This window comes from Pongo abelii, chromosome 18 (assembly GCF_028885655.2).
Source record: "Pongo abelii isolate AG06213 chromosome 18, NHGRI_mPonAbe1-v2.0_pri, whole genome shotgun sequence".
Lineage (NCBI taxonomy): Eukaryota > Metazoa > Chordata > Mammalia > Primates > Hominidae > Pongo > Pongo abelii.
Genome location: NC_072003.2, coordinates 14,204,212 through 14,229,712, shown reverse-complemented (window position 1 = coordinate 14,229,712; position 25,501 = coordinate 14,204,212). Strand labels below are relative to the sequence as shown.

Genomic DNA, 25,501 nt, shown 5'->3' with positions numbered 1-25,501 from the left:
TAACCTCGCCTCTTCATTGGTAAAGTGGAGATGATAATGATACCTTTCTTCCAGTTGGGGTTGAAATGAGAAAATGTGTTGAGTTATCACTTGTACATGTTTAATATTTTGGGTAGGGAACCATTTTCCCCCTCTCAAGGACTCGAGAAAATAATTAAGGGTCATATACAGATAAGAAGCTATTTACTTTAGAGTTTTTGTGTTTTCTAGAGTAAATCCAACTCACCCACCATATCTACGTTTAGACTTACAGATATTATTTATTCTAATTAAACAAATGCAACTGAATTTCCATGTGTTTATACTTGCTTTAAAAACTTAGCTCTTCAGTGTTAAAGATTGGCTCTTTAGTTTCGTTTGTTCTCAAACTTTCTGTGTCCAGCAAACAATGCAGTATATTAAAACATGGTATTATTTCTCTTGTTACATGCCTTGGAGTTTAATAATATTCACATAGTATGTGTGTCTGCCTTTTTCCCTTTCATGGTAGGTACTTTAGAATGTGCAATTTTCTCTATCTGGGGGCATTCTGTTGCGTTATCTTTAAGGTGAAAGGAGAAAGTGAAGTAGAGCATGTTGAGTGATACAAAGTCTTGGAGTAGAGAGACCATTTGGATATCAGCTCCCTTTGCCAGGAGTGCCCTCTCTTTCTTCCACATCTTCCTCTCCTTTACAGTCTTATTCTTTGAGACTCAGCTCCAGCACTTACTTCCTCTGGGATCCCTTTGCTGATCCTTGCCCAGTTGTGTTAAAACCCCTCCCTCTGCACACCTCCTTGCTTTCACAACACTTTGCTCTTGTCTAATATTCTTTACCACACTATGTTGTGATGTCTGTTTTCTTGTCTGGCTTCCTTACTAACCTTAAAGTCAGGGAATAGGTCTTACTCATCTCCATATCCCAGCACCCAGCAAAACTCCTGATCAAAGGTGCTAAGGGAAATTGCATTGAATAGGAAGCCTTGAGTTCAGTGAATAAATTTCAGAGAGTGATGAGAATATACAATTTATCTTAACAAGGGTATTTCTTCTTCCATATTTGGAGGGGGGATATGGGGGAGGGTGTTTGTTTGTTTTTTCACTAAGGAAATGTCTGAGCTATAAGAATGAGTTCAGGGATTTCCTTAGTGCCCTTGACAGCCCTTGTGCCTTTACTCAGTCCTGATTAGATTCAGGGACTTTGTGGGACCCTGGAAATACACCCATGGATTCCTGTTTCCATTGCTGAAATCAGGAGAAACGGAATCCTGCTGCAGTGTACTACACACTGCAGTTATACCCACTGGCCAGTTTGCTACAAATATAGTCTGCTTCTAGTGCCTTCGTCAAAGTCAATCCAGCCAAGGATTGGCATAAATTAGGTGTTGAAATAGAAATTATTGAAATTGAAAGAGTAGCAGTTTTAAAGAGACAACTGGCCTCTGTTTCTCTTATCTTTACTGTAGAACAATGTTAAGAATTTAAACTCTCTGCAGTCAGGTGAATTTGTAACTTCCCTGTGGGAGAAACTCTGCCTGGTTTCTGGCTGCTGAGACGTAGAAACCATGATTTAGTATTGGCTGGGATTGAGGAAAAAAATAATGAAATAACATGATGAAGTGACATTTGTACTAAAGTATAATCTCCCTACTTCATAGATGACAGTTTCTTTTCAGAGGGTGCTCTTAACCAGAGTGAAAAAACTTATAAAAATTACAAATGAATTTTGACATGTTATAGAGTGGAGGGTGTGTTTAGGTATGAGGCCAGGCCCTGAACTGAAATTTAGCCAGAAAGACTGAACACTGTATTTATTCAGATAGGAAGGACCCCTAAAGGTGTGACTGTCTGGGCTGAGCATAGAATGAGCACTTTCTCTTTCATTACCGTTTCACCATTTCTAAGGGTTTCTGATAGAGACATCAGGGAGCAACATGACATGGTCTCATTTATTCCTGAAATTCATGTTCTCCACAGCAGCAGAAGCACTGGTGAGCAAGTAGACTTTACAAGGAAGCTTATGCAGTAGACTGATGCCTGTACATTTTACACTCAGGCAGGATGACATGGTGCAGTTCTATGAGTCTCTTCCTGTAGCACAGCCTTAGCTTTCAGATGTATCAATAAATCTCAGTACTATTTGAAGCCTTCATTATTCAAAGTGTTGGGGTTTCGTTTTATAAACAAAAAGTACCCCATTTGTCATAAGGAATCCAAACCAAAAAAATGAGAATTGTTTTCGTTTATGTGAGAGTTATTTCCAGCAGTAAGTGGTGAGAAAGGTTTTTAAAACATAAACATGAGAACCTCAGTAAATTTTATATGAGATCTTTTCCTTTAGGATTTACTTAATGCAGGGATGTAGGCACCGCAGTCCATTTTCACGGAATAGCTATTCCATTCATTGGATGGCCCTCCCGATTCAGATGTTTGATTGATCATATCTACATTTTGTTGGCCTGCCATGTTGAAGACGTTGTAGCTGAGTAGTTAGAGGACACTTGGCACTGAAGCGTATTGACATTTCTGCTTCGTTATCCTTGTTAGAACTTAGGGCTGTCAGGATGCCATCAGCGCCCCTTTCTTGGTCTGATAATTAGGAGTGGAGGGAGTGGATGAAAGTACGATGCCATCTGTTTAAAAAAAAGTAAGTGAACTGATGCCCAGAACTAATGGAAAATTTAATGTTGTAGAAGTCAGTAAACTCTCAGAAAGTGAGCATTGTAATTAAGAATGAAAAATGGAACCCATTATTTCTTTCCTTTGAGTGAAAATAACTGAGCTCATAGAGGCCTTGGGAAGTTCTCATACTACCCCTTGTACCTCATTACTGTCTTTTAAATTAGACCAGAGAAGTTTCTCGTTTGTCTCTTTCCTAAATTGTTGATGACATCTTTTATGAAAGGTCATCAGAAAGGAGTGATGTTTACTTTAAAAAAAAAAAAAAGTTGCACTTTGTATAGCTATGCCCTGGTTAGATGTATCCTTCTCTTATGATTTTTTTTTTTTTTTTTGAGACAGGGTCTCACTCTGTTGCCCAGGCATCAGTGTGGTGGCATAACCATGGCTCACTGCAGCCTTGAACTCCTGTGTTCAAGTAGTCCTCCTGCCTCAGCCTCCCCAGTAGCTGGAACTATAGGCACGTGCTACTGTACCCAGCTAATTTTTAAAATTTTTTGTAAAGATGGGGTCTCACTATGTTGCCCAGGCTGGTCTCAAACTCCTGGCCTTAAGCAGTCCTCTCACCTCGGCCTCCCAAAGTGCTGGGATTACAGGTGTGAGTCACAGCACCTGGACTCTTATGGGTATTTTAGATTTGTGAATTAATAAGATGCTGTCCTTTTGTCAATGAAAACTCTAGTACTTATGAAAAAATAAGCTTTACTGTTATTATTAAAGTTAAGGTGTTCTTAAAGAGGTAAAGTTAAATGCTGTCATTCTGTCTCTTCACACTAAGAACAAAAGCAAGTGATTGTGAAGTATTTCAGTGGGTTGAACCTTAAGGTAGAGCTTGCCTTTCCTAGTATTATAAGGAGCACTTTCCCTAGTTGCTATGGAAACAAATATGAATTGTTGAAAGTTATGATGTAGGTTGTGATACAGATCTGCTGTGAAAGATAGATGTTGCAAACTAAGTCTCTTAATGCTACCACAATAATGATTTCAAGAACAGATATTTACTGTACACTTGTGTGTGTGGTAGGTATTGTGCTAGAAACCTGGGAATGGCGGTGAAAAGGCAAGGTTCTCAATCCCATGGAGTACAGATTCTCCTGGGTAGATAATAAACAGACACATGGACTAGAGCAGGAGGTAGATAGAATGGCAGCGAGTGCCAGGTGCAGTGGGAGTGCTGCTGAGGGGAGTTGGGGAGTGCTTGCCATGACTTTAAGGATGTGTAGCGATTTGCCAGTAGAGAGGTGGGACGAAGGTGGTGTTCCTACAAGGGAAACTGCATAGGTAAGGGCTGAGAGGTGAGGAGTTACTTTAAATCAGTTCTTTCAAATCACTATACTTTTTACCCATACTGTTAAGAACTATTTGGGGGATCTTAAATTTTTGAATTCATGGGCTGATCGAGTGTAGACTGAATCAGCCTATCAGCTGCGCCACTTGACTGAGTAACTATGTGAGTGAGTTATTTAGCCTCTCCAAACCTCATGGGGTTGCTGTGAGGATTAAATGGGAGATTCTCTGTAAAGAGTAGAGCTCAAAGTTTGACATTTAGTAAGCTCTAAGTAAACATGAATTGCTTTTTGGCAGTAACAATATTATCTTCTGGTAATTTTGAAGGCTTTTGTAAGAGTGAGGGTATCATGTTTTTAAAACATTTCCCATGCTTGCTGGATGACAAATCTTGTTTGTAGTACCCTATTGAATACCTAGTATGAGGTCAGCATTGGGCTGGAACTCAGTGAGGGGAATTGTACATTGCTCCTATCCCTCGGCAGCTTCCAACTTAGTTGAGAATGAAAATGGACAAATAGAAAATAAGAGTAAAATTGTATGTTTAAGTGTGCTAAATGGCTGTATACAGGTTTTCAGTATATCACAGTAGTAGTATTGCTTGTGTGGCACATTTACTGTTTTCCAGGAGGTCTAGGCATAGGTTACCAGAGAGAAACAGAACATAGAAATGGCAGTTAAAACCAAAAGAGTTGAAAACTCAGAAAAAAAATTTAATAGAGAAGAGCTTAGCTGGGTATGGTGGCACATGCCAGTAATCCCAGCTACTCGTGCAGCTGAAGCAGCAGAATCACTTGAACCTGAGAGGTGGAGGTTACAGTGAGCCAAGACTGTGCCACTGCACTCCAGCCTGGGTGACAGAGCAAGACTGTGTCTCAAACAAAAAAACAAAAACGGAGGAAAAAGTCTTTTCTGTTTGGTGGACCTGCTGGCCATAAGAGAGAAACAGTTGCCCCTGTGGTGTGATTCTGGGATTGACACCTAGAATCTCTCTCCCATTCACATCTAAGTAATTGAAATTCCATCATTTTGCAGGACCACCAGGAGTAGCCAGCCACACATCTGTCATTTTCATTTTAGCACGAAGGGGTTTATCATATTCTTTCCAGACAATAGTTTTGGACCAGATATAAGGTTTAAGAACACTAGGCATAGAATAAATGGTGAGCACAGTTGGGGAAGAGGGGTGAATGTACTAGATGACAGACTTCATTTTGGTCTCTAGGACAGTTTTCATCAAATAGTTCAAGAACCAATTCTGCATGACTGCCTTGTGCCAGCTACTGTGTTAGAAACTAGGGATAGATGCATAGGTGAAAAGATGAGCTCCTCCACCTCAGTGAGCTTTAGGTTTATGGACAGATGGAAAGATAAAGATAAACAGATAAATGTAATGCACATGGGGAACAGTTGCTGGAGAGGAGGATACAGGTCAGCATACCCAGTGTGAGGTACACCAAGGAAGAGGGCACAGTAGGCGTTGTTGGGATCTCTAGAAGACATGGCTGCCTTTGGTCTAACACCGCTTTATCGTCTTCTCAAGTGTCTAGTCCCAGGTAAGGACAGGAAGACCTGAACTTTTGTTTCAGATATTGGCCACCCCTGCCTTCTGTTCCTATCACTGTGTCTCTACCAGGGACCCCTTTTCTGCAGTGGGTCCAGGCCACAGCAGTGGACTGTGGTTCTTCCAGGGTTGGTGCTTAGAGTAAATTGAGCTAATAATTTCTACCTGGCTTCAGTCTTTAGACCAGGGTCACATGCTTCTGGGAGCCCTGGATCTGAAAGAACTGCTGGGCCCAATGCTAGATGCTGTGAAGGAGTAGTATTGGGGTGGGTTAAAGAACATTCAGGAAATGGAATTATTTACAGTTTGGCATGTCTCTATTGCTCCTTCCTAGACAGAACAAGTATATATGGAGTCCTCTACCACACGTGAATCTTGAATATTTGAATAAGATGAACTTCTAGCGTTCAGGAAAGAACACTGTGAGGACGTGAGGTTGAGTTTCATCATAAGCTTAAGTTCATTTAACAACCCTTGATACAACATTTCTAAATGCATAGTAGTAACATACTGAATTATGCAGGGAGAGAATTTAGAGCCAATGGACAACATAATCATCTGTCTGGCTGTGTACATGTTAGCTGTTAAAGTCAATATGTGAGAGATGGTCAAGTAAGCTAACTGCTGGGGAACTTGGCCACTTTGTAGAAATTTGGAAAGTAACATTTAAGACTCGTACCCCAGAAGGTTACTTCTCTTTCCTCTTGGATTGGAGATTCTGGATGCATTTTATTTTTATTTTTAAAGAAAATACTCAGTTATTTCTGAGAATGGAAAATAATTATTAGAGGTACATTCTGAAAAGCTGTATTTATTGGTGAACTTGATATGTGTATGTTTATATGTTTTAATCAAAAAAATTTCATGATGATAGCAGCAACTTCACCAACAAAGAAAACCTTTCCCGCATCGTCTCCCCTGCCGAATACAGTAGCTTGATATTTGGGACTTTTAAGGCCAGAAGTGTTGATGTCTGTTATTTACTGGAAGCAAATGTGCACCCCTCTATAGTAATTCGAAAATTGTATAATCCATTTTAAACTTTGTACCCATTTCTATTTTATTCGTCATTTTTTCTATTCCTGGCTTGATTTAAGTAGCAAAATTATTAGAAGAAATTGTTTGATCTTTAAAGGATTTAAGGCTTACCTGTCTAAAGGCTGAAATATAATTTCTTCATTGTTTCTTAGCAATTTCTATAAAAATATGGTATTATTTTTATACAGGAAGCTGAAAAAGCACGCTGTTCCCAAGGAAGCTGTTGTGTAGTTCCTTCCTTTCTAAAGTTTAAGCTGAATGCTTTTCCTCACTCTAAGTTCAAGGGCTTAGTTTACACACATAAAAATAAACTGAACAGCACCTGCCACTTAGTCACAAAAGAGAATGTCTCGAAGCCACTAAGCAAACAGATGTACTCAGTTTAGGTTTTTGAGATGCTTGAAGTGTGTGGTTAAAAAAAAAATTTAATTTCAAAATGAATAGTATGAGGAAATCAAGAAGAAAACATAAACCAAAAGGTGAGGTTTGATACCTGAATTGGGTACATTTTAATTGCAGAATTGTCATCACTGCAGGTACTGGTACTTAATACGTTCAAATAGTTCAGTACAGTCCACTCTAAATAGCTATTTTAATATGGACAGTTTACCAAAGTCCATGGTACCTTGTTAAAGTCCTTGTTGACACTGATGGAGAAGATGAGATCACCAAGTTGTCCATTTTTATTTAGTATAAGTAATCGTCCCTGGTTACCATAAGAACCGTGGAAGCTAAGTTTTTGTAAACTTCTTTCAAAGTTCTGAAGTCAGTAGGAAATTATCTAGAAACTCCTGTTTTATTCATGGATGTTGCCTGTAAAGAAATGTAGAGGCCCTGCTAAAAATTATAGAGTACTTTTTGTTATCAGTAGAGTACTATGAGCTGACGGTATAAAGAATATCAAATACAAATTCCAGTGTTTGCCAGGGAACCATATACATGGCTCAAGATTTTCATCACAAATGAGCCAAACAGCATCTTAAATTCTGTTCCTGAGTCAGAAAAGGAGAGGAAGAAGGAAACCATAGGGGTCAATATGGTTTGCCCTTTAATCTCAAAATCATTTTAATGATCCTTAGAGTAGAGCTTGTGTCTTATTTACTCTACTACCTTGAAATACGGACTTACTAGAAACATCAAAACAGTGTCTGGAGAAGTCTCAAAGTCTGAGCTGGGCTCCCTATGAAGGGGCAAGGCAAGCTTATCTTCAGGAAGGTCCTGGGGTAAAGCCAGACCAACAGCCTTGAAGCCCTGGTGGCTGAGAGCTAATCCTCCTGGACCAGATATGTGCAGAGGCCAAAACCAAATGGCTCGTTCCCTGGTAGAGTTTTTGTCAGTGCAAGTTTAGGCCTTGGGTCAGGGTGGGCAAATAGGAAACTGAGAATGGATCCTATAAGAGGCAGTAGAGTAGTGAAGGAGCTCTGAAGGCAGTCAGGGAGGTAGGGTTCTAGTGCCAGCTTTGTCAGCAACTAGTTTTGTGACATTAGACAAATCTCTTTATGTCTTTGGGCCTCCACTTCCTCATTTATAAACTGGGGGAGCTGAATCCCATAACCTCAGAGGTCCTGGCCCCTTTCAGAGAGCTGTGATTCCAGGCTCTCTACCAGTACAGTGCCATGCCTTCCATTTTGCAGCAGCCACACCACCCTCTCCTGGAATTTTGGCCTGAAACTCATCCACAGCATGCCATCAGTCACCAGGTTCTGTCCATTTTTTCTCTAGGAAATGTCTTGTTTTTTTCCTTTCTCCTCCTCGCTGCTCCACGTGAGACCAGGCTTTGGTTATATTTGTCAGGATGACTACATCACCCTCTTGCCTTCCACCCTTTCTCTACCCCAAGGCCCCATACTTGCCCCTTTTCCCAGCGTGAATCCCTCCTTTCCCATCCTGTCCCGTCCCATCCCATGCTCTGAATCTTATCTCCCTTAAACACTACTTCCATCATGAGCATTTTCTTGCTCAGAAATCATCAACCTGCTCTGTGGTTTTTAAGATCCTCTGTAATCTGATCCCACCCTATCCATCTAACTTTGTTTTCTCTTTCTAAAACACCCTGCAGTGTAGCAATACCAATTTTTTGCTGTTTATATGAGCATTCCATGTTTTTTCCTACTTCTGTAACTTCCTTTGTTTCTTTCCCCTAAATACCTTAGCCTATAAATTTAAGAAATTGAGAGGTAAAAAGAGATAGGATAACTGAATAAAGTTCTGCAGATTGGAGGTACAGGTGGTAGAGGGAGAGGTGGGGTTAACTCTAGAAAGAAGAAAATAACATTTGGGAGGCAGCAGGGAAAGAAAAGTAGATGTTAAACATGCAGAGATTTTGAGTCAGAGAGAAGGAAGTTTTAAGAAGCTTGCTCACATCAAGTGGCCTTTGCCCTTAATAAAACAAAAGACAAGCTCATCTGCTCAGTGATGAGGGGGTGATGCTGGGTCCTGAAGGAAGTAGAAAATCCCCACTTGCTGTGGACATTGAGGTGAACATTCACTAGAGGTGAATAAAGGACTTCAGAAACATTGAGAATCCAGTTGAAGTTACTTAACGTGAATTTGGTGGACTCATTTCAGTTTTCTGGATGTGCTCAGTGGTGCTTGACTTCAAGGACCTGCATGGGCAAACCGAGAGTTGGGTATTGGTATTGCTGAAGTGGCTCTATCCCCTCTACCACCCCCTGCCAGCTTCTAAACTAGATGAAGAGGCAAACAAGAGGGAGGGGCTGACTAACCTGGAAGAGGGAGGTGCTGAAGCCTCAGAGAGGTGTTGTGTCCATTCATCGTTCACTCCCTGGTTCCCCCTTTTTCTGGGTCCTCTGGCGCCTCTTTCCTCCTGTCACCCTCACTTGATGGCTTTGCTTCCAAATGCTGACAACGCAGAAGCAATGAGAAGAGAACATCTGCGGGCTCCACTGCCCCACCCACCTGGGTGTGTGCTTGTGCTCAGCTGTCCCGCCAAACGGTGTCTGGGCGCTCTGAGCTCCCGTCCAGGGTGCTCCTTCTTACTGGGTACCATCCCCTCTGACCTCTCAAGGCATTGCTTCACTGATTTGTGTCCTCCCACCCCATCAGTTCTTCACTGTTCAAGGGCAGTGTGGAGTAGGGGCAGAGTGGGATTTAATCAGTGCTGAAGCTCTGCTGAACAGGTATGAAGAAACAATGGGGTTTAAATGAGTGACCCTGAAGCAGAAAGAGCAAGAGCCCATATCAAGGGAGGTAGGAAAGGAAAAAGGTGGTAGGATCAGTGATGTGGAGACCCCGGTGGGGTTAACGGATTGTTGGATCCAGAATTTGAAAGATAGCTAGGAGGCAGTGGTCGGAGGTAAGTGCGTGAAACTGGGGAGATAACGGAGTGTTCCTGGTTTAGGGAATGATCATGAGGTAAGTGGCTGAGGAAGAGTGGATGACGGGGTTCAAAGGTAGGAAATTCAAAGCTGAGGGCTCCAGAGAGCTGGCAGGAAGAGTGGTTTGGAAACAACAGTGATGAGCTGGCTCGCCTCCAAGCCTAGTAAAGCAGGAGGATTGTGAGAGGCAAAAATCACCACCACTTAAAACGGCTGCAAAGGAAGCAGTGTCTTCCAGGTGACAGCCAGGTTTCCCTGCTTCTTCTCTTATTCCACCACAGTCTGTTCTTCACGTAGAAGTCTGATGTTTTCATTTCTATCTGTCCAGGCCTGTGTGACCTGACCCCTAGCTGAGTTTGCTGTTTCTGCTCCAGGCACTGGCCTGCTTGGTGTGTTGAGCACACCAGGAATATTTTTGCCTTGGGGGCCCTTTGCACTTGCTATTGCCATCCAACACTGTTCTCTAGGTATCTTTATAGCTTACTCCCTCACCTCCTTCTGGTCTGTGTTCCAGTGTCTCCATGGACAGAAGTGTCAGGGCTTCTCTGGACACCCTATCTGAAATGGCACTCTTCCTGCCGAGCACTTACAACCCCTTTTCCTGCCTTAGTTTGTTCTTCAGCACTTACCACGATTTGACAGTATATATTTTACTTATTTACTTATTGGTATATTCCACGAGGGAAGAAATTTCTGTCTAGGTTATTATGTCTTTATTTTTTAATTTTTATTTATTTATTTATTTTGAGACAGAGTTTCACTCTTGTTGCCTGGGCTGGAGTGCAATGGCGTGATCTTGGCTCACTGCAACCACCGCCTCCCAGGTTCAAGCCATTCTCCCACCTCAACCTCCCCAGTAGCTGGGATTACAGGTGCCTGCCACCACACCCAGCTAATTTTTGTATTTTTAGTAGAGATGGGGTTTCACCAGGATGGCCAGGCTGGTCTCAAACTCCTGACCTCGGGTGATCCATCCGCCTTGGCCTTCCAGAGTGCTGGGATTACAGGCATGAGCCACCACACCCAGCCTATGTCTTTATTTTTTTAATTGCTTTTTCCCTACACCTAGCAGAGAAATTGCCAAATAGGAGACGTTTATAAATATGAGTTGAATGTGGAATGAATGAACGAATGGATCAGTGAACAGATACAGGAGGACTAAAGAAGGAGGAAATGATTTATTCGCAGTAGGTCGTTTCAGAATTCAGGATCTAAAGTGGGTGTAGGATGTGATTGTTATTGTGGGAGGTTGAAGTGGAGAGAATGGGATGGTTCCTGTTGTTGAGGAAGTTGAATTACTGGGACATTGGATAGTTAGAAGGAATTCCAGCTCCTAGCACGATGGCAGGAGATGACATGGAGAGAAAAACTACCAGTCAGGCCCATAATCATTAAGGAATTTAGGAGGGGCTGGGTGATCAATAGAGAACTCTAACAAAAATTAGAGAAGGGGGTTAGTTTAAAAAAAGCATTTCCACAAAGAAAGTAGCAGTTATGAGGTGTTGCCCTCTCCCTACATCAAGCTTGTTTTGTTTCCTTAAATTTTCCAGGTACATTTAGTTAAATGTAAACTCTTCTGGTTTCATAGGTCTCTTGAATTTTTTTTAGAATAAAAAAAATTGCTAATGTGTCAATGCTAGTTTTTAAAAGTCTGTTACTCTGACATGGGATACCAAGAGCCTGTCAGTAAAAATAGTTGCTATGGATTGCCAGTTCCTTTGGATCTTTAGGGTCAAGTACTAGTATTTGCTTTTCGAACTGTAATAGGTTCAAAATACAGAGTATGATTTATACTGATATATTTGTGGTTGGAAACTTTAATGTTGCCAATGTCTTCCCAATTGATATCTGAATATCTCAATTATGCTTCTGGTAAATTTATTATTTTAAAATGCCCTGCCAGACCATAGTGCTTTACAAAGTTGGCAGCATATTGCTGATGACCTAATTTATTATTTGGACTCATTGTAAATGTTCTAAATGTTTCAGTATAGAACTATTCATTTTACCCATTTGAAGAACATTTTAGGTATGTTTTAAGACATGGAAAGATTATTTTCTTCTAGCCCAAATAAGCAAAAAACTTTTAAGTATGTATTTTCAATCTCAATTCCCACATTTATTCTATTTTTAGGTTCCAGCTACCTTCCAGAACATCAGAAAGAGTAATCTAATTTCAAATAGGATTTCTTCTGGGTAAAAGCTCCTTTCCTGCCTGCACTTGAGACTGCATTCCGCCGTGCTTGTGCTGGCTCTGAGTTTTGCCTCCCACCCTCAATTTCAACCATTATTTTATCCTATTTTCTGGTTTGCTTCAGTTCAGTTTCTTCCTCTCTGTAGTTTTTTTGGACCTGTAATTTCTAATTATCCTGTAGGTCTCAGTTTAAATGTTGCATTTTCAGGGACGTCTTTGTAGATTCCTTTCTAGTGCATTGGGTCCCTGCTGCTGTGTATTGTCGTCACTGTGCTTTCCCATCATAATATTGTTACACCTTACTGTAATTATATGCTTCCTGTCCAAATCCATAACTTCCAAGGGGCTATCTGGCTACCTTGTCTGTCTTGTTAATCACTGTATTTTCAGCACCTACAATAAATAGTGCCTGGCACACAGAAAGCTCTTCGTAGATATTTTTTGAATGAAAGGATGAATGAATGAGATTGAGTCCTAGGTTCTTCCTCCTTGCCACCACAGCCATGGCTAGTGACCACTTAATATAAGTATTTGCAGCACTTGACACAAGTGTAGAAAGGATCGGGTCTCCTCTACTGGGAAAAGTCCAGTGCTAACAGTTATTGGGAGGATGACCTCAAGTCCTTTTCAGCACCACGCTGACACTACTTGGAATTACGTTACTGAGGGGAGGATCTTGTTCTTGCTACACATTGTAGCTACTCTTTCTTCTGAGCAGCAATGTCAGGAGGAGGAATTATCAACTAAATAAGTAGATTTTTGTGAAATATATGTTTTTTTAGTTATTTCCCCAAATCCTACTACTTCAAGTCTGCTATGATCACATTGCCAAATTTCTGGGTTTTTAAGGTAGAGTTCCAAAAAATAATCATGTGTTATCTGGATGTTTCATACTGTAAGTAAGCATAGTGACAGATAAATATTTTGAACAAGTAATCATTCAGTAACCTAATTTGCCCCAATTAATGTAGTTTGATAAAAGTTTATTCAGCGCCTTGTACAGGTCCTCAACACCTTTTCTTAAACTCTGCGGCCCAGCTGCATTTTAAATACAGGTTTTTTTGAATTTTAAAAAGATGACATGTACCACCCAGTGAAGTTTGAGGCAGTACCCCATAATCAAACATTAATATTTATGCCTTGAAATAGTCACACTAAATAGAAATGCACTACAAATAGCCTCAAATCAGCTCAGATTCTGATTTTGCTGCATATAATTCTGGTCAGGTTGGGCCACAGGTGAATTATGAAAAAACTCCTGGTTTTAGACTTTTGGATCTTTGGAGTTACTTGCAGAGAACTGTAATAGGTGCACATTTTGGTGTGATGATTCTACTGTCTGAGCCTCCCTTGAGTGCTTGCCCTCCCCTCCATGCTCTGGGCCACCATTAGGACAAGCCATGATTGTCACCTGGATCACAGGGGCCTCCTCCCACTCCATCTCCTTGCCTCTTGTTCCTTAGCAATCCATTCTCCAGAGTAATTGGCCTAAAACAAGTTTGGTTCATATTGCTCTTCTTTGTAAATCCTTTCATTGGCTTCTTACTGCTCTACAGATGGGGCACACATTTCTTAACCCATCATACAAAACTCATTATGATCTGGGCCCATTTTACCTCTCCTGCCCTTCAGTAGCCACTCCTCATTTTTTTTTTCTTGCAAACATATTTCTTCTGTTCCATAGTCCTGCTTGCCTATTGACTGTACCTTCTGTCTGAAATAGCTTCTTTATCCTCCCTCCATCCTCACGTCCCTTTTCTAACTCATCTGTTTTTCAGGTCTTGGATTAGATTTCACTTCCAAGGAAACCTTTCCCCTCCTAGTTCTAGATTAAGTACCCTACCGTTGTGTTTGGGCAGTGTCTTATGCTCCTGTTGCATTGTGATATAATTATGTTACTAATTCTCTGGAGCAAGCATCTCAACCTTAGGACGATTAACTTTTTTTTATATGCTTATTTCATGACCTGGTGTTTAACACCCTCCTAAGCCTCTGACACTTGACCTGCTTTGCATCTCACACTTGGCCTCTGACATTTGCCTTGCTTTAGCAGTCAGCTTCTAGACATGGTTCTAAATAATGCATACCAGATTTCTCCACCTTGGCACTATTGACATTTTGAACTGGGTAATTCTTTGTTGGTGGGGGGCGGTGGGGCAGCGGTGGTCATCGTAAGCACCATTGTAAGATGTTTAGCAGCATCCCTGGTCTCTACCCACTAGATGCCAGTAACCCTCCTTCCCATTGTGACAACCAAAAATGTCTCCAGACATTGTCAAACATCCTCAGGGGTGGGGAGGCACAGTCACCCCTGGTTGAGATCTACCGGTCTAGAAGGAAGACTCTTTGAGAAAGGGGCTATGTTTAAGGGCATCTTCGTATTCCTACCTTGGCACACATGGGTTACCTTAAACATATTGAATTAAATTAATAAGGTGGGAAGGAGGGTACTTGGCAAGGAAAGGGATGGAAAGACAGATGAAGAGTCTAGCTCAGCTCTCTTGGGACGTGGCATGTGAGAATATATAGCAAATGATTTTCAAGGGATTGAGGTACCGTACACAAGGGGATCAGACTCTGTTCTTCTCTTTGAATAACTACTCCTTTTGCCTTTGGGCCATCCCCCAAAGAATAATTTCCTGCCTTAGAGTTACAGGCCACAGAATCTCCTGATCTGCTGGAGGCTGCCTTAGAATCAACCAGGAAGCATTTGTTAAACCACTGTACAAATAATGAGCACAGATAGGAATCACAAGCAGGCCTTGCCGTCGAGGTGCTCCCAGCCCAGTGAGAAAGACACTGGTGGGTTTTGCCTCTCTGTCCAGAAGACCCTTACACCCTTCCTTTCCTGGCACATTCCTCCTCCTCCTATCCAGTCTTGATCAGGCCTTCCTAATATATGGTCCCATAGCATCTATTCTTTTCCTTCACAGCATTTTTCACAGTTTTAATTCTATAGTTTTTTCTGTGTTTTACTTAAATGTTTCTATTCCTTGAGACTAAGTTCAATGGAGAAAGGGACAATGTCTGTTGTGTTTGTTTATGTTTCTCCAGCTCCTGGCACAATAACTGGCACATTGTAGGCATTTAAAACATAATTTATAGACAAATAAGAATGCTTGTGGCTGTCCCTCCTAGAACTTGGATTCCAGTGGAGGAGATGGTGCCAACTGCAGTGCTCAGTTCTGTACCAAAGGGACAGGAAAGTGCACGGTTGGTTTTGGGAGTGAGATGGAGAATAATCTGGACTAGAAGTACCTGGGATGACTTTATAGGGAAAAAAAAAGTTAGAAAATCAGGAACACTAGAAAGGAGAAAAGAAAAGCCATTCATAGGTTTAATATAAAGAGACAACCATTTTGGTAAATTTCAGCCTCTTCCCCCTTTTTCTCTTTCTTTAAAAATATGTTACTTCATGCTTTGAAGTATTTCATGAATACAGAAAAACATAGAGAATAATATAACCTCCACCTAGCTTAGTCAAATCTTAACATTTTGCTAGCTTTGATTTACATTAAAAGAAAAAATGATATAAAATAAAATAGAACATTGCACATAGAGTTGATGCTCCCCTGTGTGCCTCTCCCAAATGCCATTTCCTCATCTTCTTTTTTTTTTTTTTTTTTTTTTTTTTTTTTGTGAGACAGGGTCTCATTCCATTACCCAGGCTGGAGTGCAGCAGCGTGATCTCGACTCACTGCACCCTCCACCTCCCAGTCTCAAGTGATCCTCCCACCTCAGTCTCCTGAGTAGCTGGGACTACAGGCACACGCCACCACGCCCAGCTAGTTTTTGTATATTTTTTATAGAGATGGGGTTTTGCTATGTTGCCCAGTCTGATCTTGAACTCCTGAACTCAAGCGATCTGCCCGCCTCGGCCTCCCAAAGTGCTGGAATTACAGGCGTTAAGCCACTGTGCCAAGCCTCCCCATCTTCTTTCTGCAGAATAACCATCATCCCGAAGTGTGTGTTTGTCTCTCCCATGTAGGAAAGATGGGGAGGCCTGGCGTGGTGGCTTAATGCCTGTAATCCCAGCACTTTGGGGAGACTGAGTTGGGTGGATTGTTTGAGCTCAAGAGTTCAAGACCAGTCTGGGCAACATGGCCAAACCCCATCTCTACAAAAAATACAAAAATTAGCCGGGTGTAGTGGTGCATGCCTGTACACACTATTGATATATATATATATATAGTGTAAGTATTTACATATATATATATACACACACACATATATAAAAACTATATATTGTTTGTATATTAAAACTATATTTGGTTTGAAGATTTTGAACTTTGCATAGTATGGTATCATACTGTGTATATATTTCTGTGGCTTGCTTTTTTCGTTTAGCCTTTCGTGTGAGATTTAGCCATGTAGATGTGTATAGCAGTAATTCTTTCAGTTTTGTTGTATGATATTTTAGGACTACACTACAGTTTATCCATTCTTCTGTCAATGAGAGGTTTTGGTTATTTTCAACATTGTGGTATGTGTCTCGTGCATGTTTGACAGCTTTTCTAGGGTTTGTACTGTTAAAAGAAAAACCTTAGACAAATTAAATATAATAGAGTTTAATTGAATGAAGAACAGTTTGTGAATCGGGCAGCCCCAAAACTAGACCAAGATTAGAGAAGCTAGGATTAGTATAGTCATGTGGTTGAAGATTTATGGACAGAAAAAGAAAAGTGCCATACAGAAAATGGAAGTGAGGTACAGAAACAGTCGGATTGGTTATAGTTCAGTGTTGGTCTTATTTGAATATAGTTTGACAGTTGGCTGCCTCTGATTGGCCGAAACTAGGTGATTGGCACAAGAGTAGGTTATAGTTTGTTTACGTATTTAGTTAGGTTATAGTTTCTTATGTATGGAGAAACCTTTAAGCTGAATTTAAAATATATAAGGAGGCAGGTTTAGACTAAATTTAATTCAATAGTTTTTCCCTTTTGATCAGTCTTCAAAATTTCACTTTTGAGAGATTGACCAAAACTTTAGGCATTAATGTCACTTTGGTTTTAAATTTTACTAGGAAATAGTAGACCAGTGGACTTTGCAAGGTGGGAACAAGGACTTCAGATAATTTTTTTGTAAGGGTTAGAGTAGAAGGAACCTTTTTTTGTTGGAATTTTTTGTTTATAGGAGAAAAACAAAATCTGGTCTATTTTAAACTTTTTTTTTTAAGTTTTAGTTTGATTATATCATATTTAGTATAAGTGATTGTATTTTGGTTGGTTTGGTCTGTTGGGGCTTAGTGTAGGAGTTTACTCTAAAATAATGGCTTCGCATAGCAGCTTTAGGCTAAACTGAATTTTACAGCACCTGCAGGTGGAACAGCTGACGTATAGGGTCCTACATTTCCTCAGCTTCACTGGACATTGCCAGATCATTCTCCAGAGCAGCTTTGAGGTTTCAGCTCCTGACAGCACTGTCTCAGACTTTCTATTGCTTCATATTCTTGCCAAGACTTGGTACTGTCAGACTTTCAAATTTTTGCCAATGTGAAATAGTACATTTCCTTCATTTCTAGTGAATTTGGGCATCACTTCTTATGTTTATTTGGCTGTTTCCGTTTCCACTTTTGGGGCTCGTCAGTTGTTCTTTTGTATGTTTTTTTTCTTATGTATGTTTACATCCTTATATATTTCAGATTAACCTTTTGTTGATATTTTGCATTTCCTGTTTTCCATAGTTCACATATGTTCTCCATCGTGGCTTATCTTTCCACTTTGTGGTATGCTTTGTTGGGTGCCAGTTTCACATTATAATCAAGTCATACTTGTCAGTCTGTTCATTTATGGTTGGTGCTTTTTACATGTTTAATCCTTCCGTTCTCTAAGTACTTTGGGGTCATAAAGAGATCCTACCATGTTTCCTTCTAAAAGTTTGTTCTGTTTTTTCAGTGTAGGTCTAATCCATGTGCAATTTATTTCTGTGTGTGCATATAAGATAGAGAAAATTTTCCACGTGAGTAAACTGGTTGCACAAGCCAGTGTGACTGATTGCATAGTCTATCTTTTTCCCCACTGATTTGTGCTGCCACCTTATCATGTATTCAGTTTCCTTAGTATACATGGGCGGCTTCATCGGCTTATAATACGTTCTTTTAAAATAATATATGCTTGTGTCACTTCTACACTGTCTTAATCACTGTGGCTTTATATATTGATACATTATGCAAGGCCCTGTTAAGAACCTTGAGTGGATGGTTATGATTGGAACTTAGTGTGTGGGGGATAGAATAGTGAGTGGCTGTGCTAGGAAAGTAGGTGGACTTGATTTTGTGGAGGGCTTTGAGGAGAACTTTGAGGACACAGGTAAGGTCTGTCTGTGGGACCATGGGTCACTGGGTGCTGGTAGATATAGAAGTAGGGCCTGGGCTATAATCTTTCAGCAGCAATGAGTGGTTTTTTTCAAAGGAGATTAAGGGTCTCAAGAAGTTATTTGTGCATTCCCCATAAACTCATATATATGTATAATATATTTTTTCCAGAAGTCTTTTTGATTAACTCTTCTTTAAACTGTTGCTCTCTTAAAATCTCACCTCAAATTTCTCTTACATCAGAAAGTCTTTAAAACTGGTTATTATGAGTGTTCTTTGCTTTGGTGTTATAGTCTTCATTTGAAAGCTGGTTCTTAGCATTGTTATTTTCTTTTTCAGTTAATATGGCTTTTTTTTTTTTTTTACATTGAGCTTTAGGCTTATTTTTTCCCCTTTCTACTTTGTACTGAATTGAATCAGAAAAAAAAATGAATGCTATTTTTAAGTGCCATTATTCTTTTGAAGAAAAGCTTCCATTTAAAATGTTTGTCTGAACTGTAAGGGGTTTCTGTCAACCACTTCTGCTTCTGCTGAGAATGAGTAACATGACCTTTTTGCTGTTTTAAACAACAAGAGCGATGTCACGATGCTCCAAATGTATGTTGTTGTATTCCTTATTTTGGTAACATTTGAACTCTTATTAAGTAGAATTGAGTTAGTAAAAATTAAATAACTTAGAGAAAATTGACTACTACTTAGATTGTTAAGCCCTGATGCAAACTCTAGTGCTTCTGTGGTGTTTGAAAAGGAAGTATTAAAAGAGATGCAGAATGAGGGGAAAAGCCCTGAAAGCGTTTTTGTTTTTTGTTTTTTTTTCAAATTGGAAATGTCTTTATTCTCTTTGCAGACTGTAAAGGTAGCACATGCTCATTATAAAAATTTGACACAATACCAAAGGATATAGAATAGCACTCGCCCATAGAGTTTTCTGCAATGATGGAAATGTTCTATTCTGTACCATCAGTATAGTAACCATTAACCATATGTGGCCATCAAGCCCTTAAAATGTGACAGGTGCAATTGTAGAACTGAGTTTTTTATTTTAATTTAATTGTAATTGATTTATATTTAAGTAGACACATGTGGTGAGTAGCTACTGTATGGTACACTCAGAGATAGCCAGTTGGGTGTGTACATTCTCTGTCACTCTCTACCAGCCTCCTGACTTTCTTCTCTCTTTGACCTCTGCTCTGTCCCTTTTTTCTCACCTTCTCTCTCTGTTTCTTTGGCATGCAGCCTGCCAGCCTGCCTCCACTCTCCCTGCCTTCCCCATTCTTTCTCTTGTTCTTTCTATGTAAGTGTTATATATATACACATAGCAGTTAACTTTTTCTATTTAATTATGTATCATGGACATTTTCCCCTTTCAGTACATATAGATCTGTTTTATTTTTTTCAATAATAGCGTAATTTCAGTGGAATTAATGTACCAACATTTTTTAAAATTATACTTTAAGTTCTGGGGTACATGTGTAGAATGTGCAGTTTTGTTACATGGGTATACATGTGCCATGGTGGTTTGCCGCACCCATCAACCGGTCACCTACCTTAGGTATTTCTCCTAATGCTATCCCTCCCCTAGCCCCCCACCCTGCAACAGGCCCCGGTGTGTGATGTTCCCCTCCCTGTGTCCATGTGTTCTTATTATTCAGCTCCCACTTATGAGTGAGAACATGCGGTGTTTGGTTTTCTGTTCTTATATTAGTTTGCTGAGAGTGATGGTGTCCAGCTTCATCCATGTCCCTGCAAAGGACATGAACTCATCCTTTTTTATGGCTGCATAGTATTCCATGGTGTGTATATATGCCACATTTATTTTCTTTATCCACTCTATCATTGATGGACATTTGGGTTGGTTTCAAGTCTTTGCTGTTGTGAATAGTGCCACAGTAAACATATGTGTGCATGTGTCTTTATAGTAGAATGATTTATAATCCTTTGGGTATATACACAGTAATGGGATTGCTGGGTCTAATTGTATTTCTAGTTCTAGATCCTTGAGGAATCACCACACTGTCTTCCACAATGGTTGAACTAATTTACACTCCCACCAACAGTGTAAAAAAAACATTCCTATTTCTCCACATCCTCTCCAGTATCTGTTGTTTCCTGACTTTTTGATGATCACCATTCTTACTGGCGTGAGATGGTATCTCATTGTGGTTTTGATTTGCATTTCTCTAATGACCAGTGATGATGAGCATTATTTCATAATGTTTGTTGGCTGCATAAATATCTTCTTTTGAGAAGTGTCTGTTCACACCCTTTGCTCTCTTTTTGATGGGGTTGTTTGTTTTTTTTTCTTGTAAATTTAAGTTCTTTGTAGATTCTGGATATTAGCCCTTTGTCAGATGGATAGATTGCAAAAATTTTCTCCCATTCTGTAGGTTGCCTGTTCACTCTGTTGATAGTTTTTTTTGCTGTTCACAAGCTCTTTAGTTTAATTAGATGCCATTTGTCAATTTTGGCTTTTGTTGCCATTGCTTTTGGTGTTTTAGACATGAAGTCTTTGCCCATGCCTATGTCCTGAATGGTATTGCCTAGGTTTTCTTCTACAGTTTTTATGGTTTTAGGTCTTACATTTAAGTCTTTAATCTATCTTGAGTTAATTTTCGTATAAGGTGTAAGGAAGGGGTCCAGTTTCAGTTTTCTGCATATGGCTAGCCAGTTTTCCCAACACCATTTATTAAATAGGGAATCCTTTCCCCATTTCTTGTTTGTATAGGTTTGTCAAAGATCAGATGGTTGTTGATGTATGGTCTTATTTCTGAGGCCTCTGTTCTGTTCCATTGGTCTATATGTCTGTTTTGGTACTAGTACCATGCTGTTTTGGTTACTAGCCCTGTCATATAGTTTAAAGTCAGGTAGTGTGATGCCTCCAGCTTTGTTCTTTTTGCTTAGGATTGTCTTGGCTCTGAGGGCTCTTTTTGGGTTCCATATGAAGTTTAAAGTAGTTTTTTCCAATTCTGTGAAGAAAGTCAGTGGTATCTTGATGGGGATAGCATTGAATCTATAAATTACTTAGGGCAGTATGGCCATTTTCACGATATTGATTCTTCCTATCCATGAGCATGGAATGTTTTTCCATTTGTTTTTGTCCTCTCTTATTTCCTTGAGCAGTGGTTTGTAGTTCTCCTTGAAGAGGTCCTTCACATCCCTTGTAAGTTGTATTCCTAGGTATTTTATTCTTTCAGTAGCAATTGTGAATAGTTCACTCATGATTTGGCTGTCTGTTATTGGTGTATAAGAATACTTGTGATTTTTGCACATTGATTTTGTGTCCTGAGACTTTGCTGAAGTTGCTTATCAGCTTAAGGAGATTTTGGGCTGAGATGATGGGGTTTTCTAAATATATAATCATGTTATCTGCAAACAGAGACAACTTGACTTCCTCTTTTCCTATTCGAATACCCTTTATTTCTTTCTCTTGCCTGATTGCTGTGGCCAGAACTTCCAATACTGTGTTGAATAGGAGTGGTGAGAGAGGGCATCCTTGTCTTGTTCTGGTTTTCAAAGGGAATGCTTCCAGTTTTTGCCCATTCGGTATGATATTGGCTATGGATTTGTCATAAGTAGCTCTTACTATTTTGAGATACGGTCCATCAATACCTAGTTTATTGAGAGTTTTTAGCATGAAGGGCTGTTGAATTTTGTCAAAGGCATTTTCTGCATCTATTGGGATAATCATGTGGTTTTTGTCATTAGTTCTGTTTATATGATGGATTACGTTTATTGATTTGCGTATGTTGAACCAGCCTTGCATCCCAGGGGTGAAGCCGACTCGTGGTGGATGAGCTTTTTGATGTGCTGCTGGATTCGGTTTGCCAGTATTTTATTGAGGACTTTTGCATCGATGTTCATCAGGGATATTGGCCACAAATTTTCTTTTTTTGTTGTGTCTCTGCCAGGTTTTGGTATCAGGATGATGCTGGCCTCATAAAATGAGTTAGGAAGGATTCTCTCTTTTTCTGTTGTTTGGAACAGTTTCAGAAGGAATGCGTATTAACATGTATTAACTCTACTGATGGGCAGTAGGTTGTTTTCAGTTTTTTTTCCCTATTAAAATATTTTTTAACCACTACACTATTTCCTGTTATATATTTTCCTTTGTGTTTTCTGCATACCTTGCTGGTGTATAGGGTTGAACTGTTCAAAAGTGAAATCTGAGTTTTCTTTTGTACTTTGATACCTAGTAGAATTCCCTTAGAACTTCAAGTAAGGACCCCACTGGAATCCTTGGCTGCAGCCTACAGGTTAAGGTTGGCATATTGTCTTTCACTAGTGCAGTAATAATGGTTCTGATTGCTTGCTGTCCGGTGTGCTAAAGAGAAAGAGACTGGAATGTTACATTAACATGAATGAATGCCCACTGTTGTCTCTCTCAGAGAGGTGGGCTGGCTGCAACTGCCTCTGCCTTTCTTGAGGCCACCTCGGCAAGGGTGTGTGCAAAGGCAGCACTAGGCACACCTGCTGCCAGCCCCTCCAGCAAGGCCATTTCTGTTTCATGGGCAAAATTCCTGGGGGTAAATACTGTGGGCTTGAGGTCCCATCTTAGATTTAGAGAAAATCTGAATTCGGTTTAATGGCAATCTAGCCTGGCAAACAGATTGTGGTTATGTCAGCTGGAGTGGGCAGCTTGGAGGGGAACCCTCAGAGGTGCTGCGCCTAGCAGTAGGGATGGGTGAGGGTGAGCAGACTCTTCTCTAGCAAGCACCTCGGTTTTTCCAGTTGGTAGTTTTTTACAGTATCTCCCAGAAATTTTTTAAACATATTGTTTCCACTCACCTGACAAAACCTTCTAAATCTTTTTCTTTTTGGAATAACTTGTTTCATGAAATTGTTGGCAGTAGTTGCTTTTCTTATTTGGCAAATGGGTTTTTGTACTTTACGTCTGTCTGAGGTTTATAATATGCTGAGGTCATTTCCAAGTGATTTTTCAAGTGATGGTTAACATTTTTCATCTTTATCTGAAAAATATTTCTCTTAAGGACGGCGATGTATTTATAGGAAATAATTAAAATAATGCCGCTTGAAAAACAAAGAGTTTGCGGAACACAGAAACCTGAGCTGCCCTCCCTTTCCTTAGTTTAGTCATTTCCAGCACAGAAATTGTAACCCTGAATAATTACTTTCAAGGACTAAACTCAAACTTCTTAACTTCTCTGGCTACTCTTAAGGAAAAGCTAAAGAGATCATGTAGTAAGGAATAAAAAGTACATGGAGAAATTTATTTTACTAATTGAACTTTAGAAAATAAAGCCTTAGGAAATTCTTAATTCACTAAGATTAGTTTGGGTACCTAGTTTCAAGAAGTAACTTTAGAAACAATACCCGCTCTCTAAAAGCCAGAGGGGTTTTTTTTTCTTTTTAAAAAAACCTTGGTTTATATGTATAGCCATGTTATGTTGCCAGATACCTAGGAATCCAAATGTCTGTTAAATCCCAAATATTGGATATAACAATGCAAAATATAAATATTTCAACCTCTGTTACTTTAAGAGCTAACCTATATTATGCATGGGCTAGGGAAACTTTAAAACCCTATTATCATTTATTCATCGGAATATTTTTCTGTGTGTGTCAGAACAGTTGGTAGAAATAAACTTTTTTTATTTGGAAGTTTGAAGTTTAATTAGAAAGTCAAGACAAGCTAGAAAGGGGGTTAAATTTTTTAAAAATAATAATGTTATACTTTTTATATTATTTCACATAATCGATGCGGGAAACCAAGAATGTGGTTGACAGAATAATAACACTAATTGCTGACATTATTGACATTTACTGATTTATTCATAGCTCTGTTGTGCGCCTCACATCTATTATCTCTTCAATTCTCCCATCAATCCTGTGAAGTAAGTACGTTTGTCACCCCCAGCTTTAACTAAAGATGCTGTGGCTTTGAAAGTTTAAGTAAGTTGCCCACCAGCTAGAAAATTTCACAGCTGGAATTTGAACCCAAGCAGTCTGACAACAGAGGAGGAAACTTTAACCATCACAGTTTTAATTTGATGAGGTCTCTCCTGAAACAGGGGCTAAATACTATGATAGTTAAGTGAATACTTCATCCAGGAAACAACCATAGCTAAAAATGAAGCCAATGAGCAATTTTTTAATGGTTTCTCACAGCCAAGTGTAATTCCAAACACCTGACATATAGTATCTCACTTAATTTGCACTCTGCAAGGGATATATTATTTATACTCATGTTTCAAAGAGGCTTAGGGGGTTAACTAACTTGCCCATAGTCATGATTTTTGTAATTTGTGAAGCTGGGATGGTGCAGAATAATGGATTAACATCCATTTATTAAAGATTTTTATTAGTTTGTGCAAGGATTGCTTTAGTTCTGTTCAGTTCAGTATTTTAATCAATTACTAAGATGAATATGCAAAAGGCAAACAAATTTCAGATGACACAAAATGGAGTGAAGGTATTACAAAATGGAACAATATTCAAAAAGATTTTCAGCCTTAAATTGTTTGCTTTTTAAGCATAAACAGCACATTCACACATTCAAAGATAACAAGACTAAGGGCCGGGTGCGGTAAGTACCTTTGTCTTACACCAGAGGCGGGCGGATCACGAGGTCAGGAGATCGAGACCATCCTGGCTAACATGGTGAAACCCCGTCTCTACTAAAAATACAAAAAAAATCAGCCAGGCGTGGTGGCAGGTGCCTGTAGTCCTAGCTACTCAGGAGGCTGAAGCAGGAGAATGGTGTGAACCCGGGAGCAGAGGTTGCAGTGAGCCGAGATCACGCCACTGCACTCCAGCCTGGGGGACAGAGCGAGACTCCGTCTCAAAAAAAAAAAAAAGATAAGACGAAAATCCACTCTAGCCTTGGCCAGTGACCACTCCATTGCACCGTCCCACTCCTGTTCACACACAGCTGAGAACCACTCTACTCCTTTCCTCTTTCTCCAGGGTGTCATTTATAGCAAAAGTGTATATATATATATATATTCTTCTTTTCCCCTTTTCTGATTCACTGGTGTTACTGGCCAGGTCCAGGTCCATTCTGTCTGCATGCAGTAAGTTTATTACTGTGACTTGGGTTTTGCAAAAGAGAAAAGATTTATTCTCAAGGCTGCCGAGCAAGGAGACAGGAGA

General features: G+C 39.8%; 1 protein-coding gene and 1 long non-coding RNA gene across 8 annotated transcripts in view; one reads left to right on the top strand and one right to left on the bottom strand.

Annotated features, from left to right (window-relative positions):
- The window catches only part of MRTFB (myocardin related transcription factor B), a 195,564-nt gene that overhangs the window by 31,197 nt on the left and 138,866 nt on the right, over window positions 1-25,501 (top strand). The window lies entirely within an intron of this gene.
- LOC129050698 (uncharacterized) lies at window positions 1,914-14,285 on the bottom strand. Its single transcript, XR_008514412.1, has 5 exons — window positions 14,166-14,285; window positions 9,273-9,408; window positions 8,909-9,152; window positions 7,172-7,359; window positions 1,914-2,611 (listed from the first exon to the last, which is right to left on the bottom strand). It is a non-coding gene; the product is annotated as an uncharacterized LOC129050698 (long non-coding RNA).